Source organism: Paralichthys olivaceus, chromosome 5, assembly GCF_024713975.1.
Source record: "Paralichthys olivaceus isolate ysfri-2021 chromosome 5, ASM2471397v2, whole genome shotgun sequence".
NCBI lineage: Eukaryota > Metazoa > Chordata > Actinopteri > Pleuronectiformes > Paralichthyidae > Paralichthys > Paralichthys olivaceus.
The window spans coordinates 4579848-4598818 of NC_091097.1; the positions used below are offsets into that span (position 1 = coordinate 4579848).

Sequence of the window (18971 nt, forward strand, 5' to 3'; positions counted from 1 at the left end):
TTGTATGAATCATTGTTAATTCCCATGAATTCATTACTGTTCCATGTGCAACTAAAAATAGAGTCCTGATAAATCAATGGGGACACTCGAGAGTGAAGACGGGGGTTGGTGCTGCTCGCTTCTGAAGCTTCTCTTTTCTGCACACCACTGTGCCCTTGCCTCTCATCAATAATTATTCTCCATAATTCACTCATAGATTTCTGTGTTACAACCAATGGGGGGAGGTACAACAGACCCTGAAAGGAATGTTTCAGCACGGTCCCTCCAAAAGGAATGTTCATGCTTCCCATGTCGAATTGGTCAAGGCCCTTTGATCACACAAAACAGTGGCAGTACCCTTTGCTTCAATATTTCTGTAACGACTGTGACCTGGTCTTTGTCTACAGCGACAGTGACAGGGTGTTTTTTGGCAACTTTCCCTCCACACTGAAGGGAAGCATAATCCATCTGAAATGGCGTGGCGATCTTTTGTACCGATTGCATTCGTCACAGCTCAGAAAGCGTGCCGCCTCGTGTGAAGACGCTGGCCGGCACCGACACCTGCCCTCTCCTCTCCTGCACTGAAAGCCTTCACAGACGATCGCCATTGCATGGCCTCACTCATGCACTCGGTGCAAGGGCAGACAGGTTCGTCTGCACACAATCACAACGGACGACGGCATCCCATTCCAATTGCATTTCCGCTCACGGGCAGAGAGGGGGAGAGATCCCATGGTGCATATTACTGTGGCTGAGACAAATTTAGCCGAAATGGAAGGGGAGATGGAAAAGGCTCACCTCTTACACTAATCTGGGCAAACGACACAGCAGCAGCTTCCTACACCAACATCACCATCGAAAAATGGTTTCTAGATGACAGAGCCGCCCTGCCTGTCTCTGACAGAAGACAGTGAATTAATTAAGATAATAAATTGCACATGTCATATTTGTCATCTTTTCAATCTTTACTTAATGAGGCAGAACACACACATGGTTGTGTTGATGAGTAAAACTTGTGTTAGCTAAAGATGATATGTCTTAAAAACAGACACACCCTGTGTTAAAAACTGAGTGATACTCAATGCTGACTGATATTTACTATATGTCATGTATACATTCATGCTTGCTAGTCCTGTGTGGTTTCACAGACAGACACACATGAATGCAAATGAGGCACGGGAGAAGGAGCGAGAGCGAGAGGCAGAGTGAGCGACTCAGAAGTCTGAATATCTGATCGCAAAGCGTCCTGATTAGAATTTTGTCATGCAACAATTTATAAATTAAAATGAATTAGATCTTCCATGCCCTGACCTCTATTAAAAACACTTCATTGTTGATGAGCCATGATAGCAACTGCTATTGATTGGCGAAGAATCAGTATGGCCAATCCTCTCTCTTCAAGAACAGGTCCTCCAAAGCAATTTAGGCATATTGAGAGATTGATCAGGCCTACGGAGCTGCCACTTGGGCCCACTCAAGGCATAAAAGTCTGAGGTGTGACGCAGCCACTCCCTGCTGCTCTGTGGTGGTGGGGGGCGGGGGGTCTCAAATCTAAATGCTAATGGTTTCCTTAAGAGCCTGGCTGCCCTTTAACCACTACAGTCAGACGTGAAGGATGGCTCTCTGTGTTTCCACAGCTTTGTCTTGTTTTGACCCCTCCCCAGTCTCCTCCAACACCAACACCAAGACCCCACTCTCCGAATTCGAAATCAAACATGAGTAGAAATCACAGTGTATCGGCAACAATCCTACAAATGCAGTAAAATCTGATGTGTTAACAGATGAGATGAAGGACTTAAGGTTCTACCTCAAATATAGACCTAGGTGGAAAATTGAATACAGTTGCCCACTCTTTTTTTCTAATATTCTAAATATTGTAAGTGGTATTTTTCAATTAAAATTTAAAATATTTTCTTTTTGAAACCCTGAAACACTGAAAAAGTCCTTGTTTGTATAATGATGAGCTGAATTTAAAATGTGAATATTAAAATTAAGATTCCGAATGGATTAAATTCCTGGTATAAAATTTAATTTGAGCACTATTCTTCACAAGATTTCTCTCATTTGATCTGTTTATCTGGTCTGTGCAATTACTTACTGGATTAACAATAAAAGAAATACAAATTTTACAGACAGTGAAAGCCAACCTTAAATACTAAAATCCTGTTCAGACGTGAAGAAGGAACATTGTAGGAGACATAATGAATATGATTTAAAATCGTTTACCAAGGTCTTTCAAAGTAAAAAAAAAATTGTGGTTCAATAAATTATTTTATCACAAAATGTAAAAGAAGTTTGTTTCTGTATAAAAACAAGTAAAACGGTTGCAAAATGTGGTTGTCCCTGAATATTGGCTCCACATTCCCCAGAAGTATTTTGTTGTTAACTGAAGAAAACTAAAATTATCAAGCTTTAAGAACAAACAAAAACCTAAGGGATAAGCATGTGTGGGTATTGCTATAAATACAGTATATATAATACTTACAAACATAAATGTTTTTGTAAATCAAACAAATGAAAAACCAGACAGGATCCCACAGAATTTGAGAAAGAGAACAGATACCCGAGCAACCTTGTCTTTGATGGTCGCTAAAACATGTACATGGTGAAAAATCTCATTTAAATCCTTCTTCCAGTAAACATGAGCTTGATCTGGGATCCTAAGCAGTAGAGAATTTGTAACTTCATGTCATATACTGTATATGATGCCTGACCAAAGCTTTTTTTTCCTCACAGGTGGCTGAGGTGAGAGTCAGGCCTCAGCAAAACAGTTTTAGATTAGGATGTTTTATGTTTTGTATTGGGAGGTGCCTTCCTGTCCCTGGCGTTGGGATAAGATGTGCCTTGAGACAGTCTCCACTCTCAAGAAGATAACAACAAACCTGACATGACTTATAGTGACCTAGGCTTGTTATCTGCACTACACCACATGGTAAGATACTGAAATGCAGCTATTGCACCTCAAGCTGTTTGTTGTGGCTGTTTGCATGTGAGTTGTGCCAAGAACCTTGTCTGTACACAGATCTGCTGTAATAAAAAAGCCATATATTCAAGTAAGAGAGCATAGAATTAACTTATATTCAGCCATGAATTTTTTCACTCAACATCGAAATAAAGTTATACAAATATTTATATATATACATACTGTATATTGGGTCATGTCCATGTCCAAGCACTTAGGTAAGGGATGGCGTCTGTTCAGATTATGCATGTGATGTTTAATTTCTGCTATGGAAAGCTCAGTGTTTCTGTTTAAAGCACATTGATCAGTGTCGGTCTTTGTTGACATATTTGTCTGTGTCCTCTACGTGTATTGCTCCTCTGTCATCCTGATGTAGTTGTATTCTCGCAGTTTCACGTCCAACATTTTACTAGGGGGCTGGCAGGAAATGTTGCATACATTGTCTGCAGCAACTTACTCTGATATTTGCAAATTCTCACATTCAGCCCCTCCAGACAAATTCTGGAAAATGCTTGGACTCGTGCATGTCTGAAAGCAGCTTATTGTGGTGTAGTCTTGTATTTAAGGACGATAAAAGTTATATTTTCTTTGTACAGCACCATCGACCACAGTCAACATTCATAGTGCCTCCACAGGCCAGATGAGGACAATACCAAAAAAGTTGTGCAGGTATGGACACCCACACATGGTTTTGTATGCCATGAGGAAGCATGAAAATGGGGCCAGTGAAACTATAATTTGCACAAAATTGACAATTTGCAGGAACCGCCTCACATTTTTACTCTCCCTTTCTTTTTTAACCCTCCATCTTAACCACCATTTGTACTTTTGCAGTACCTGCTGGAAGAACATCAAAGATACACTGTGCTATTGTATCATCCTAGCATTGTGCTTGGATTCACAGTGTTAAAGGCTTTACCATGGTAACAGAGATCAGAAGGCGAAGGTCATGCAAAGAGTTGGTAGAGGTGTCGCTCGGCAAGGGCAGGGTGGGGGCGGGAAAAAAAAACCTTTTTCCATACACTGAGCACGCTCATCATCATCTCCTGTCCTCCAGCAGCTCCCTGCAAGGTTAGTGAGTGTCAATAAGCCTTCCGCAAAGGTTAAGGAGACCTATAAGAAAGATATTATGCAAACAGTGATCTCTCAGGATCCAGCAGAACCACAAATAGAGCGGCATAACCGTCTTTGTTCATTTTCCATCTGAAAGTGAATCACAGAAAGGTGCAACGTCTTCCTGCATGACTGCCTTATGAATTCAGTATGAGCCATCTATACGCTTTGACACGGAGTACTTTGTGAATACAAAAACCGAACGACGGCATATCAAATTGCATAAACTGCCAGTTCCATACAGAGAATAATCATTATTTCTGAATCCATCTTCAAGGAAATTTTGATTTTTTTCATTTTAAAATACAGGGAGCTGATGGATTCCTTCATTATTAACCAGTGACTTATTAGTTCCTCTACAAACTGACACATCCAGCTTCAACACAAACTTTCGAGACTTTAGTTACTGAGCACGAAGCAGATGGAAGAACACGGAGAACACGGCTGCACTCGCTCACACTTGATAGAGCCTTGGCTGCTGAGTGTTTTGTATAAACAGAGGACAGTAAATAAGATAGAGTTCTCCATCTGAGATTTATTGTCTGGTAAATGTCAGAGGATTAATTAACACATTTTAAGACTGTTCGTCAAAGTGTTCACACTGAGGGTGCCGAACATTATAAACGCTGCTCAAGGTAACCTCAAAACCATCAGGAGTCACGGCAAACTCACACAAAACTCTTTCATCCGCTGATGTCTGTCGAGAACTGTAGTCTGCTTTAAAAACATCCAGAGACGTTTCACCCGCTGCACATCCGTACTGAATAAATACTGAGTCTTCTGTGTTGACTAAGTGCTCAAGGTCTGACCCGAACTGACTTTTTCTACACTACTTTCATCTCTCTGTGTCCAGCACCAGATTTGACTGATTTAAGACTTTCGTACTGAACTCTGGATAATCTCTTCCAATTATCTAGAGGGAGTGAATGTGAGGACGCCAATGTTCGAGTCAGATGCTCTGGACAATCTCCAGAGTTCGTCCTAGCAGCCCCCTTGTTTAAACTCTGGATAATGTCTGAATGAGCCCACGCGATGCTCTACACATGTCCCACCCCTCACCTCCAGAGATTTTGTTGTTGTTGTGAACGTTTCTGAACGGAGAATCTCCTGCTGTGTTGTTCATGAGTGAAAAGCAGACTCCGGCCAGAGAAGGTTTTCTGTAGCTTTACTCACTTATCTCAGTTTACGGAAATATAAACACTTTTACGTCAACGTATTCTGTAACCAAGCAACTAAATGCAGAGTAGACAATCTATTTCCTGTTTAAGGTCAAATGTTACCAGTTTTACAGGTGATTTGTTTAGTCACTAAAACAAAAACCTTTGAGAAGTGCTGCTGGCCGTGTTTTACTTTGAAAACTGAGAGGCTGCATTGTAGCATGGACAGGCAAAAATTGAGGTGTTTTGAAATGTTGCTTTTAACTACTAAAACATTGGTTACCAGCTTTACATGTGGAAAGTTGTGAATACCTCTCAGGTTATTTAATTTATAGGTTTTCATGTTTGAAAAATACAATGAAAAGATAAGATAACAGAAATAAAATACAAAAAGTTTCCTCTACTTTTTTAACATCTTAATATTCTTACCCAGATTTATACTGGGTGCTCCAGATGTTCAGGCACCACTGTCCTGCAATAACCTATTTTTCTTTTCGCATTAACAAAAAAAAATCAGGCAGACGTGTCCAGTTTGCTTCAATACACTTTAAATGCTGGCTGTACGAAGCAAAGCCCAATGATTCTATAAAATCATCAAAAACCAAGTGGAATACAAAGATCTCTCACAGTTTTTACACAGATTACACATGTTCTTTGGCTGCCGAGACACTGGAGGTAATCCAGGGAAACTTTGTGAGTGGAAAAGCTTTTTGGTCTGCGTATCTCTGTGATGGAATTATGCGCACCAAAATAAGAGTGCAAATTTGAATCAAACCTCTGAGCGAGATCTGTGGGTTCTTGGCAGTGAAGGGGGAACACAACAGGATTCCCGCACATATGCCGTGCTCATCCGCGAGAAGCTCAGCAGGCTGCCAACACCAAAGTGTTCATCACTCTCCACCCACTCCTTTTCATAACAAGGAACACAAGAAGAAGAAGAAGAAGAAAAAAAAATCCCCGCAGCCTCGGAGTCAGTCCGACCAATCAGTGCTGAGGATCAAAAAGCAGACGTTCAAGGAGAATGAAATGCCCCCATTGATTGGCCGAACCGCTTTGGTCTTCCCTGCACAGTCCTCCAATCGATACCTGAGAGATAAGCAGCCGTCAGCTACTGACATTGGTGATGTATAACCGTCGTGGCTGCGCGGCGACTGATGACCTCTTACCGTCTTGGTTGAGACTCACCAGAGCAACTCGGGCTGGCGTGGCCAAGGGCAAAGCCACACCAACCAACCACCACTTCCACGAGCTCCTACACCTCAAACTGACACCAGCTGGTAAAACAAAGTGCCCTTTATTCATGTCACTCATCTGCTACATAAGCTGACCCTCCTCTTTTGACTAGGCGACATCCCACCTGTGCTCTGGCTAATTAGCTGAGGTTAAAGCTTCGGAGGGAAGAGATTAAAGCGGAACACGGCAACGAGGATAAATTATCTGAAAAGGAACCATTGTTATTGCTCTGTTTGTTTTTCAAAAGGCAATAATGAAATAAATAAATGAAAAAAAAAAATGGTTGAGAGAAAATGAAATGATGGCGTGGCGATGTTTTGTGAAATTGTGCTGTCAAACGTTTCTCCTTTCTAATTTCCTGGAGCGCAGATGATGGAGCATGTGTGCTGACAGCTGAATCAGATAAAACAAAAAGGGAGAAAAAAAGACTCCTCTTTTCACAGCACGGGCATTTATAAACGACATTTATAAGTATAATAATAAAACAATTAGTCCGTGGTAAATGACAATTGACAGGAAGCATGACCTTGTATGCAATGTACGTTTTTTTTACTGTGGTCATTTATTAAAGTGTCGTAGTTGACAGGCACAGACATAAATACAGAGCACTTTGGTTGAAGCGCAAAATAAATAAAATACAGTCTAATGTTGATTTATCGGGGCAATGATGTTCATACTGTGCCTGCTTTTCCTTCATGGAAGTATGTAAAAACATCTTAAGATATTTAAATGAACTCACAACCCAAGAGACTATTGAATTTCCCATGATGCTTTAACTTTTCAACAAGTGATGAAGCTGCTACTCTGTGTAGAAACTTACAAAGGTTTCATAGCCAGTGTGTGTGTGTGTGTGTTTGATGGGACCGTCCCAGCACAACTGTCACTTCGCTCCCCTGTTACAGGTGCTCCACACAGGGGTGCTGGCAGCTCTGACGGACGCCTCCTCCGAGGGATTTATGAGAAATGACAGCTCTCGCTAAATAAAGCCGAAGTGGCCGGGGAAGGGAAGACAACGGAAGTTCCAAACCACAAGCGCAGAGGGCTGACACTAGCTGAAATGTATTTCCTCCACTGCTGCCTGGCAATTTAGTTGGAAATGTGCTATTCATACTTTTGGGGTGGAGGGAGAGAGGGAGAGAGGGAGGGAGAGAAAGAGAGACAGCGAGCCCCGCCCTTAATCTACTGCCTCTGTTTGGGGTAATGGTCTACGAGGTCTTTCTGCTCGCGAAAATCACATTTCTTACATGGCTGACTCTTGATGAATTATTTCACATTTCACTTACTTACCTTTTTAAAAGTTAATCTACATCAATAACGTTAAAGGAAAATTTCACAGTTACAAATGAACAGTTCCCCTTATTCAAACTCGAAAGGTGTGGAGCGTTCGGCTGCTTAAAAAGTCCATTTCCAACTTCATCATTTAACCGTCCGACAGCATATGTGAATGCACACGGGCCGGGCCGCGTTCTGATTTTCTATGTATTTAAATATGGACCATCTTTAATTGAGCAGAAACTGCTGTGGAGAACAGTGCTGAACTAATACTGAGGCTGAAATATCATTACACTGATGGAAGCAGGGCTCTCTGACTTTTATTGGCAGCTCGCGAGCTAAATGTGTGGTTCAATTCAGAGGCAGCCATAGCTGCAGAGGCAACGTAATCGACTTCGGGACAAAATGGTGTGGAAAATGACGTGTAGGCCTTTGCCTCAAGCCAACCTGTTGCGGGCAGAAATCTATCAGTCAGGTGCACACCAACATTGGCATTTTCACAAATGTGATTTAGTCGACGATATTGGAGAGTCGGTGTGCTGGACCAGTGCTTCTGCTGAAAGAAAACGACTATTTCAAGCCATGCAATCTGCTGCTCCTGCTGCCTGCTTCAGTTTGAACTCTGTCGTGTTCAGATAAAACAATGTTTTACATGTGAAACCTCTGCAGCACATCAGTGCAAATTCAGGTCAAAGTGTCCTGAACCTTGTGAGCATTTGGATCTGAATGTTAAATCTCTCCGTCCTCATTTGAATGATTTCGTACTCGGCCTGAAAATCATCCCTTTGTTTTGAGACAAACACAAGATTCACTGTTATCCCACACAACCCGTGCAGAGTATTTTTGGCTCAGCGCTGCCAAACTTTGGACACAACCATTTATAATTCTCTCACAAGGAGGGAAAGCAGCTTGCTTTCTTTCCGCACAGACTCCCTGGGATACAGACGCATCCATGCTGCATGTGGTCGACTCGCAGAGTCCCGTTATTTCTATGCCACGCAAGCTTTAGCGAGCAGCCCGGCCAAAAGGGCTTCGACCAGTAAACCGAACATTAATCATCACAATGAGACATAATTAAAACAGCAATTACACGACAAGACCTTTTCTCGCTTTGGGAGCGTCTCAACTCTTACATCAGCTTCTAAACCTCACATTCAGAGTGTCTCTCCCAGCAGCGAGCCTGGAGGAGCAACAGTCACACCCACACACTCGTGCATACACACTCATATACTTGCAGAGCCACGGAGCAGATCAAGTGTGCCTGGAGAGCTCTATAGAGAGGCCAGTTTTCCTCATTAGACCGTGTGTGCGCCACTCTCCAAAAAAACCCCTCACTCTAATCACTGTCACCAGACCTCGGCTGAAAAACAGATAATTAATGTTGGGCCCTGCATCAATCGGCTTCCATGCTAAACAGCTCTGTGTACATATGTGTGCACATGTGTGTGGGCGTCTGCACGTTTGTCTATTTGTGTTTCGAGACTGTCGACGTGGGAGTACCCCCCTCCCTTCGGTTTCTTTCCCCCCCGAGGACCGTGGATGCTCAAGCCATACACAAAAACGATTTCTTTCAGGCTCGAATTATACCTCAGAAGAACAACCTGCACATCAGATGATGCACGAATTTGTAAAAGAAATACTATACCACAAAAGCTGTCTGCAGCTCCCACTTCACACCATCTCTATCTTAAGTCGGTGGTTTTGTAACGTCTCTCCCCCCCTTTGCTCCGCGGCTGCCCTTTTATTTCCCCTCCACCCATTTATTAAATGGAATGGACTTCTTAATCGTGTGCTTTGCAGAGCAGATTATTTATGTTCTTTTTTTCCTTCCTAAAGGCAGTTATTAATATCATAAATATTTGATGATACTTTGTGTGACCCTGCAGAGAATGACACAGGGAGGTAATGAAGGTTAACGCTGGGGGTACAGACTGATTACATGGCGACTGTTTGGCAGAAGCCCACGGACGGCCGCCATAAACTTTCCATTAAAATGGACTAAATAAATTCACAATTTAGTGACAGGACTGGACAACTTTAACAAGGTAATTTACACAAACACATTTTTTTTTACCTGTGATGATATCTTTGTAAATTGTTTGGGTTTATTTGCCCATGTGTTGAGACACCCACCATAAAAACCACTGGAGTGGATGGAAGTCCATGTGCTGTGCTCTCAGCTTTGAAAGGGACGTTTCAAAAAAGAAAAGAAAAAAATAAAGAGACCACTGACGAATTAACCTGATTCACAGAAAATATTATAATTATGTATATAACAATATGTTATTACTAAATGATATATTGCAATAGTTTTTTAAACAAAATGGTTCTGGCTTCTAAAATGTGCATATTTGGGGTTTACTTAAGCTTCTATGTCACTGAATTGAATATCACTGGGTTTTCATCTGCTGGCAAAACAAAACAAAATGGCAAAATGATTCATTGATTAATTATAAAACGGATCAGTACATTAACTGATAGTGAAGCGATTGTTATGTTATCATCTGGACTGCTTCGGTCTGAAGAGAAAACCAGGAACATAACCAGGACATCTTTAAAGGACCATTGTTCAGTTCATAAATGTAATTACCTGCCGCGACAGCATGGCTGCTATTGTATGTGTGTGGGTGTGGGTGTGTGCATCCATGCTACTTTTGTTTTTTTTACAAGCCCAGATGAGCATTTTAGCTCTACTCCAGAAATAATCTCCACCCATACAATCACACTTTAAAGGAGACGTTCCTATTCAGATTCATAATTGTATTATTTGAAAAGGTTTATATGCTCTAATGTTAAAAAACACGGAACTTCTTATATACTGTGTATTGCTGCATCTTCTCTTTTCAGCCGCTGTCTGAAACACTTGGTTTTAGCTCCAGTCTCTTTAAGACACCACCCCCCACCCCATGACGAATTCCAGTCTGCACTGATTGGTCAACTGGCCCATTTGGTTCAGCCGCTTCCAGCATGTGTAGGAAATGTTGGCCAACGCTCTCGCTTAACATGGCTTTGTTGAGCGCTGTGCCAGACTGCTCAGCAGTCCTTATGAAAATATAGGACACTATGAAGTATATCACATGTTGGTAGTGTATCAAACTGGATGATGAAAACCATGAACAGACTTGGACTCAGGATAATCTCATCGCAGCTCCTAGATAAGAAGATGAAATTCTGCTCCTCAGGATCGGACACACTCATTTTAACTCCTTCTGGAAATTTGAAGGAACAAATAGAATAACAATACACATCGGATGCAAGGTTTATGTGCATGAAGATTTTGTCGGAAACCCAAACGAAAAAAACTTTGTGTGCAAAGACCTTAAGTGCTAGCAATGCTATCAAGTTGTAATAAATGTTACTGAGGTAAAGTGTGTTCCAGGTGTAAACACAGCAAAAATAAATGGTGCAGTCGTGTGGATTCATTTGATGTCACAAACCTGCGAGATACAGTTTTAAGCACAACAAACTTAGTCCCATTTCCTTCCAGTGAACTGGGTCATTGACGGAAATTTGAGATAAACGTCAAAATTGATACAAACAAAATCAAAACTATCTACACGGATGGAAACAGTAACCCTAAAGGTAAACGAGGAAATGTGTCGTGAACTGACCCATAAAACAAGTTGCCAGGGTAGAAGCTTTATTGCAAAAAAAGAGGAATGTCTTTGTTGATATGTATATCTTACAAAACCTTGTAATTGGAGTCATATGGTAATCCTCCTGTATTTTGTCAGCAGCACTTTGCCCTGCAATTACCATCATTCTCGCAAAGGTTTTTGACGAGAGGATATATCCTTCCCAGGCTCACTCAACAAATCAATTCTGCTTTTTGGCTTTCCACCAATAGAAAGAAAAAAGAATATCTTCAATATTTGCTACACATGTCCTTCATCACTGAACCGGAGTATTCATGAGTTTTGAATAGGCTCTGTGTGCCATTGTCTAAGAACAGCCCCCACAAAGCACCAATTACAGCATCAACTTCCCCACATTGGAACACAAGTAGCACTGCGTTTGTGTCAAGACTGGAAAGCATATGATGGGTTTGCAATTGTAATCAGCATCGTTGAAATGGTAACAAGTTGGCAAATTAGTAAATTCCGTCACTCATTTATTCAAGATGTGCAATTACTGGCATCCAATACCCCCAAGTCAGGTGGAGACTGAGAAAATAAATGAAAACACCCCGGAGACCCTGGAAATGTGCCATCTCTTCCAGTTAACATAATTTAATCAGCAAAGTATCTGAATATTTAAAGCTCTCCAACATACAACATTTATCAACTCTCTGACTTTGTCTCTCTTTATACATTCAGACGTGGCTGAATACCTCAACACAAAATGATTCCAAGCTGACATATATAATTCGACCTTGTCAGAAGCTGATCTCCTTCCCCCATATTTCCTTGTGCATGGTGTGTAATTGAGCCTTCAGGGAGAGTGGAAAGACTATCTGGCCCTCGCCTTGTAAGGATCTGTATTGATGATCAGGACTGGTTACCAACCATCTAATCGATAAGTGCAGATACACGTCCAGATAGTAAAAAAAAACATTGGCGTGGCAGTAACTTATCTTACCTTCACAAGCGCTTTAATAACTGCAAAGATCGCAGACTTACATTAACAGCACCTCCGGGTAAACGCTTCGCAGTGACAGATATATGTAATTAAATATGTTTCCTAGCATAAAAGGCCATTAATGTCCCTCGAATGTATTTCTCAACAATGAAATGTACAATGTGAAGGAAGATAGATTTAAAGTGACAGTCAGTGACCAAGTCAGAAGCAGACGGGCTTCTCTGCATTTAAATTGCATGATTTTTCTGTGAAAGCCACAGGCAAGTCCAAAATGAAAGTTGAATTAATTGGAAGAGTTTAAATTACTTTTTTTGTGAAGTAGCTTTTGTAATATTCTCGTGCAACTAAAATCACAGCTTTGATGGTGGTTATAGGTGATGAACGGTCAGGGAAGCTGCAGTTTCTTCTGTAGGACACTGAATTTGCCTTTTAACTCGCACCTCATCAGCCTTTTCCAATAATCCTTGCACGGGGAAAAAAGGGGGCAACTATAGTGAAGGAAAGGATAGATAATTGTCTTGTTTACCTTGCTTTAACATTGTGTGTGTGTGTGTGGGTGTGTGTGTGTGTTTTACACCACAAGGGTTCAGTAAATGTGGCCAGACAGAGGAGTGAGGAAGTGAGTCCCGAGCTTTTCATCCACTTTTGCTGACACATTGGTGACCAGAGGCTCGTTGTGCCTGGAGAGCCACTGATGTGTCACTTCACATTTCTGAGAGTCAAAAATCAGGCACCTCGTTTCGATTCTGCAACTCGGAAAACAGGGGGAAAGTTTCAGCTACGGAGGCGGAAAATTATTCGACTGGTGACATGAGAGTAGAGAAAAAATAGAGGACAAGAAACAGAAAGTACAAACAGCTAAAACGAGGAGTGATACGAATTCAGCTTTGAGCATAAGCAGGTGCTGTGGTGTCTGTGATCCGTGTTAAATCACATCATAAAAATGCAAATACTCTCGTTCTCACTGCAGGAGTCCCAACAACAAATCTAATGTACTGCGAGGTGTTTAACATATATATGTTTTCATTTTCCACATTTGCTCGTTAGTTTGTCACAGCAAAGTGAGGAGCCACACAATATCCTGGGCCCCACAAATGTAATATAACCTGGATTGCAACAGGGCCAGTGTGATGCAGCTGTGGCATTAGGGCCAATGGGAGCTCTTTAAATGAGAGAGTGGCCGTAAACACCACGTCTTCTTTCCCCCCTCGCAGGCATTACTAGTGCCGCTGATGACAAGTGCCGAGCATCCCCTCTAGTGCCTTTAATACAGCGGGAGCATCCTCTAGGGGAAATGCAATCTGTGTCCTCTGCACAGATCCACTGTCTGCACTTCCCCGCATGTGAGCCACTATCATATTATACTCCCCGCTCTCGAAATGGGAGAAGGAAATAGGAAATCGCCTCGGCCAGAGATGAACCAGGAACATAATCAAAAAATACTGTGGCGCAAACGGCACAGATCAGCCCGCCGCGCAGACCTCCCCTGGCTGAGCGCTAAACAATAAGCGGTGGGGATTGCTCGGGATTCTCATGAGAAGAAAGTACGCCCCCTTTTTTTTTTTCACCCCGCAGGCAACTATTGGCTTATAGCAGCTTATACGTTTAAGATGGGAGATAAGAGCAGGGACGCTTCCCTCATGTGGTGATCCAGCATGCCTATATTGGCAATAAAGGAGCGCGGACCTGAACAGACAAAAGAAGCTCACAACATGAGGCGGAGTGTGTGAAACATTATTCAGTTGACCTTGCATATCGCTGGGGTGATTTTTCATCTCAGCCAAACAAAGAAGCATGAATAAAAGCACTATTGACTTTTGGCGAGAAGCATTTTTTGTAATCCATTAAAGTGGAAGGAGAAATGTCACAAAGTATGCAACGCACTTTTACTGGATTGTTTTTGTTTTCTTTCTGTGCACTGTGATAGAGGCAGGACAAGGCTCAATGCAAACATGCAAAGAAGACACACACTTCGCATGTTTAAAAACATAAACACACACACAATCCTGCACTTCTCTGAGTGACTATTTTACCTGCATGAAAAGGACAAAGACACTTGAGCACAGGATGGATGAGTGAGCATGGTTTCTGATCTGTGTGTGTAGAGCCAAGTCACTCTGTGTTTGAAGTAAATGTGCCGGACACGTGTGCGTTTGTGTGTGACACACAAGGTAGGTAGGTAGGTGTGTGTGTGTGTGCGTGTGTGTGTGTGTGTGTGACAGCGTTAAGCCTGAGTGAGAGGTGAAAGGACTGCTGTACTCACAGTTGTGCTCTTGTTTTCCTGTGGTCTGTCGGCGTGTCAGAGTTTCATCCTCTCAGCGTCTCTCCATGGGCTGGGCTTCCTCTTCCTCTTCTGACCAAAAGGTGTGAGGAGGAGGAGGAGGAGGTGGAGTAGGAGGAAGAGGAGGAGGGGATGCACCGATTGAATGCAACGGAATGAAAACCGGAGCGAGAGAGAGAGAGCGAAAGGAGGTGGAGGAGGAGGAGGAGGGAGAGTGAGTGAGAGACACAGAAAGAGAGGGAGAGAACTGTGGATGGAGGGAGGGCGAGCGGTGGCCTGCGATTGGCCTGTCAGACCGGGAGAGGGAGCGTCGGTCTCGGCGGCGTCGGGGCGGAGGGCTGCCTGCACCCCAGTGGGTCTGCCGGTGTGTCTCTCCGATATGAAACGCCTCAAGAGCCGGCCGCGCGGATTCCTATACGGCGCACACGCTCGCTGGCTGCCTCACGACTCACACACTCTGCATCCACATCACACACAGGGAGAGAGAAAGAGAGAGGGAGAGGATGAGAGAGAGAGATTGAGGAAGGAGGAGGCAGGGATGATAGAGTGAGGCAGACAGATTCAGAGGGCCGATGACAGCTTCAAGCTGAAGCTTCTCCTTGGCTCCTCATCAGTGACAGGTACTGAGGAACAAGAGACAGAGGGAGGCTCCCCCTCCCATTCACACGCCTTTACACACTGACACACACACACACATACACACATGCTCATGTACACACACAAATCACTCACTCCACATCCAACCACAACACCACCAGTCTCCCCCTCCTCTCCCCTCCCCATCTCAATTACCATAGCCGCGGCAGATGTATTGGGCTTGTCAGCTCTCAAGCAAGGCTCGTGGAGGAGATGTGGGCTAACTTATCTCATCTAATTTAACCAAGCTATAATCAGACAACACTGTGGAACTCATTTGTGGTCCGGCTAGATGGAGGGGTTTTGGATGTAGTGGTGGTGGTGGGTGGGTGGGCAGTGCGGGGGCCGTGTAGAGAGACACAGACAAAATGCAATTAGCAGATTCCAGGTCAGAGATGCAGCAGCGTTAAGGTTCAGATTAAAGCCGTTTGCAGAAGTAAACTAAAAACCACGCTGGGAAATGTTCTAAAGTGAAGATAAGTGAAAATTTAAAAAAGACAATTGAAGACTACCAACAAGCGATGGGGTTCAACCCAGTTCATTGAATTACTTTGCATCATAATTCTCTCAATGTACAACTTGAATGATTAAAGTGAACGCCATGCCCTGAACCCCCCCCCACCCGCCACAAAAAAACATACAATTTTAACAATAGGTGCTTTCAGTGATATTAGGCCTGAGGTTTCTACAATTGAGGGCCGGTTTGCATCTGAATGTCAAGCTCTAAGTTTTCCCTTATTAACCGTTGTACCCGGTCAACAGCGGACCAACTCCAATCGGCTCCACACTAGAGTCCCATGAATCCTATCTCTGTCCTCTTCACTCCACCAAATTCAATTAAAAAGAGAAATTGGCAATTAGATAACTGTTATGATCCTGTAACAATGATCTAATCTGTAATTCATTGGATGGTGTTCCCCTGAGGTGGGGGGGGTTGCTTGATGGAGTGGCTCGGAGACTCCTTGGCATTCACCTCAGCTCGGGAGGCACAAATGGGCGCAGGTGGAGCTGGGGGACCCCGGTGCTGCCACAGGCCTCTATAGTGTCAGCACTGGGGCCTTGGTTGGCCTGCGGCAAGAACACAACCTGTGACACACACTCATTTGTTTTGTTTTCATATGCATGAGGGCTGATTTTGCAGGTTGCACCTGTAATATATGTGCGGGCTTGCATGGGGAGAGCAGCAGATGATGTTGCAAAAGGCAGCAATGTACACAAACACCCGCACCACTCATGGGAGGCACATTTCTACTCTTTAATTGAATTAAGTCAATTCCATTTGGTTAATGAAGGGGTGGGGGGTAGTTTGCCCTTTCAGCAGCTCCAGGCTAACAATCACATTGAGACATGGGGGTTGGAGGAGGGTGGGGTCACAATCTCTATACCGGGACCAGCGTCTTGTCACCACCTTTATGACGTGCAGCTGAAGCCGTGCCACAGCTCCACCGTATGTGGAGTGTCTGCAGCGCTTAGCATCACTGCTCTGACCCGAAGCAGCGGCAGCAGCCACGTGTGTGTAATTTTTATTTAAAAGGCCTGTTACCAGGCAACATTTACTACATTAAAGGATCTGTTTTTCTATCTTATCATCCATCTCGTGGTGCTTATATTTAGTCCCGGGATAAATGTGGTGTCCTTTACAGCAGACACGCACGCCTACGCAGACACAGAGCCAGTGGCAACAGGAACGCAAACTAGCTATCATATACGGGTGCATGTGGGCTCACAACACACACATGCACACACATGCACACAGAGAGGCATATGCACACAGGAACAGTGTGATTGCTCTGCTTCGCTCGTTTAGCACTTCTAAGGCAGAGATCCCCAGAGGCCACCCATCACATCCAGTTACTGTGGCACACAGATGTGACCGGGCCCCACCTGGCTGCTCTCACCTCGATCTGCAGGAGGCATGAGCACCATGTCCCCTCACTCACTCCCCCATTCCCTAATACAGTATACTGATCTTTCTTCTCAAAGATCACACTGTACTGTATTTTCACCAACGTCCCGTCATGCACGTAAACTTGTCACACGTTGCCTCTATGTTGTAAAGAAAGTACATTGCTAGAACATGACTGTATCATAGTCACACTCACTTTTCATGGGAGGTGTGAAGAAGATTGTGAATCCTCAGCCAGCAGCTTTGTAAGAAGAGGGACTGTTTTCATTTTCATCCCCACACCCATTTTAACAACTTTTATGTAATTAACAGAAAACGAGTAAAACTTGTCAGTGAGAGAGTGCCAGTGAGGATAACAGGTGGAAAAAATCGCAACGGGCTACATTAACAGAAACCTTTAAAGAAGAGGGCTAATGAGACGGAGCTGCTGTGACTGTGGAAGAATGCTGATGGCATCAGGTGCTGAGATGAAGATGTAATGGCTCGCTCCGAGGGGGCTACCCCAACAGATGCAAACACAAAGGTGAGAGACAGATAGCGATACGGGGGGTGTGTTGAGGAGGGTGAGGGCGGAGGTAGGTGGGGAACGAGAGGGTAAAGGAGGTGCAGGAGGTCTGGTTGGGTGATTAGTGATCTCCCGTTCCCGTTGAGCCTGACTTGTCACAGGTTGACATGGGATGCAATTATAGAGGGGAAGTTTCCCAGCCCCTCAGGCATGTGCCAGCAATGCTGTCAATGCCGGATGATGTGTGGGCTCTTGGCACTGCCAAAGGTGTCACAGGCACTTATGTGTGCTCAAAGCTGCTACGCTCCCATGAAAATTGGCCTTTGCTATCCCAGGTGCAGTGGATGACGACCATGCGTGTGCATGTGCCTGTGCACACACGCTCAGTTACCTTTGTTTGAGTATTAGTTAAACCCTACTCCACTCCCAGCCTTCCCCCGGTCTCAATCTTTCTTATTTCCTCTGAAGCCACAAGGTAAAGCCACAACACTTGTGATTCTGCTGGCTTCTCATGCTGTTCCCACATCTTCTCCTTTTCCCGTATCAGGCTGCATACGACTCTGCCAGCAGTGCGAGTAAGCTCTGTAAGACCCAAGGCAAATTACCTCAGCGGGACGCCACACTTCTCTTCCCCCTCGCTTCTTCCTCTTCCTCATCGTCTTCTCTTTTCACCCTTTCTCTGAATGTCACAAATCAAAGTGTGTACCTCAGCACCGGCTGCACGTTGTGGGAGTGCAGCTTAAAACCAATTCAATGTCCTCCACTGCCAGAATCATGTCTGTTCTACGGTGTGAGAAAAGAAAAACTGCTCAGTCCATTTCTTTAGTATGCGAGAAAAAAAGAGAACACACGCTTTTACCAAAGGACACAGATGGTCACTTTTGTCCAACCTGTCTTTTTTTTATCGTAACCTTTTTTTCAGGAAATTGATTTGTACAAAGACTTTCATACTACCATCTAGTGGCTTGAAAGCCATGCTAGTGGGCCATCAGGTGTGATTTTCCACTTCAGACAATTTTTTAGGAGGGGAAATGGCCTGAAATTGGATCCTCTGGCAGCTTGCAGTTCCTCTAAACTAGCCTTGGGCAACACAATACTTAGATGCACCACTACTTTCTGCTATCATTTCCAGCAAGATCTGAGTTCTACAGACGCCGCCACTAATCGAAATGAAAGGGGGGTGGGGAGATGGTGCTGGGTCTGACGCACAGTTACATCCTCACCAACACTCACATACAAAGATAATTGTATTAGATGTTTAGAGGAGTGTAATAAGGAAGGCTGACTCTGGTTAAGTGATGCCATGGAAGGTGTTATTCTGCAGACTAGGCCTACGAGAGCCACTGGGG

At 43.7% G+C, this 18971-nt stretch overlaps 1 protein-coding gene across 6 annotated transcripts in view; it reads right to left on the reverse strand.

The window, feature by feature from the left end:
• The window catches only part of LOC109634329 (RNA binding protein fox-1 homolog 3-like), a 391336-nt gene extending 376289 nt beyond the window's left edge, over positions 1-15047 (reverse strand). For 2 of the 6 annotated variants that reach the window (XM_020094768.2, XM_069524958.1), the window contains exon 1: positions 14558-15044. The gene's annotated coding sequence lies outside the window, so the exon portion shown is untranslated. Of the gene's footprint in view, positions 1-14557 lie in introns of all 6 variants that reach the window. The other 4 variants (XM_069524959.1, XM_069524962.1, XM_069524964.1 and 1 more) reach the window with 4 other exon arrangements.
• Positions 15048-18971: the final 3924 nt, after the last annotated feature.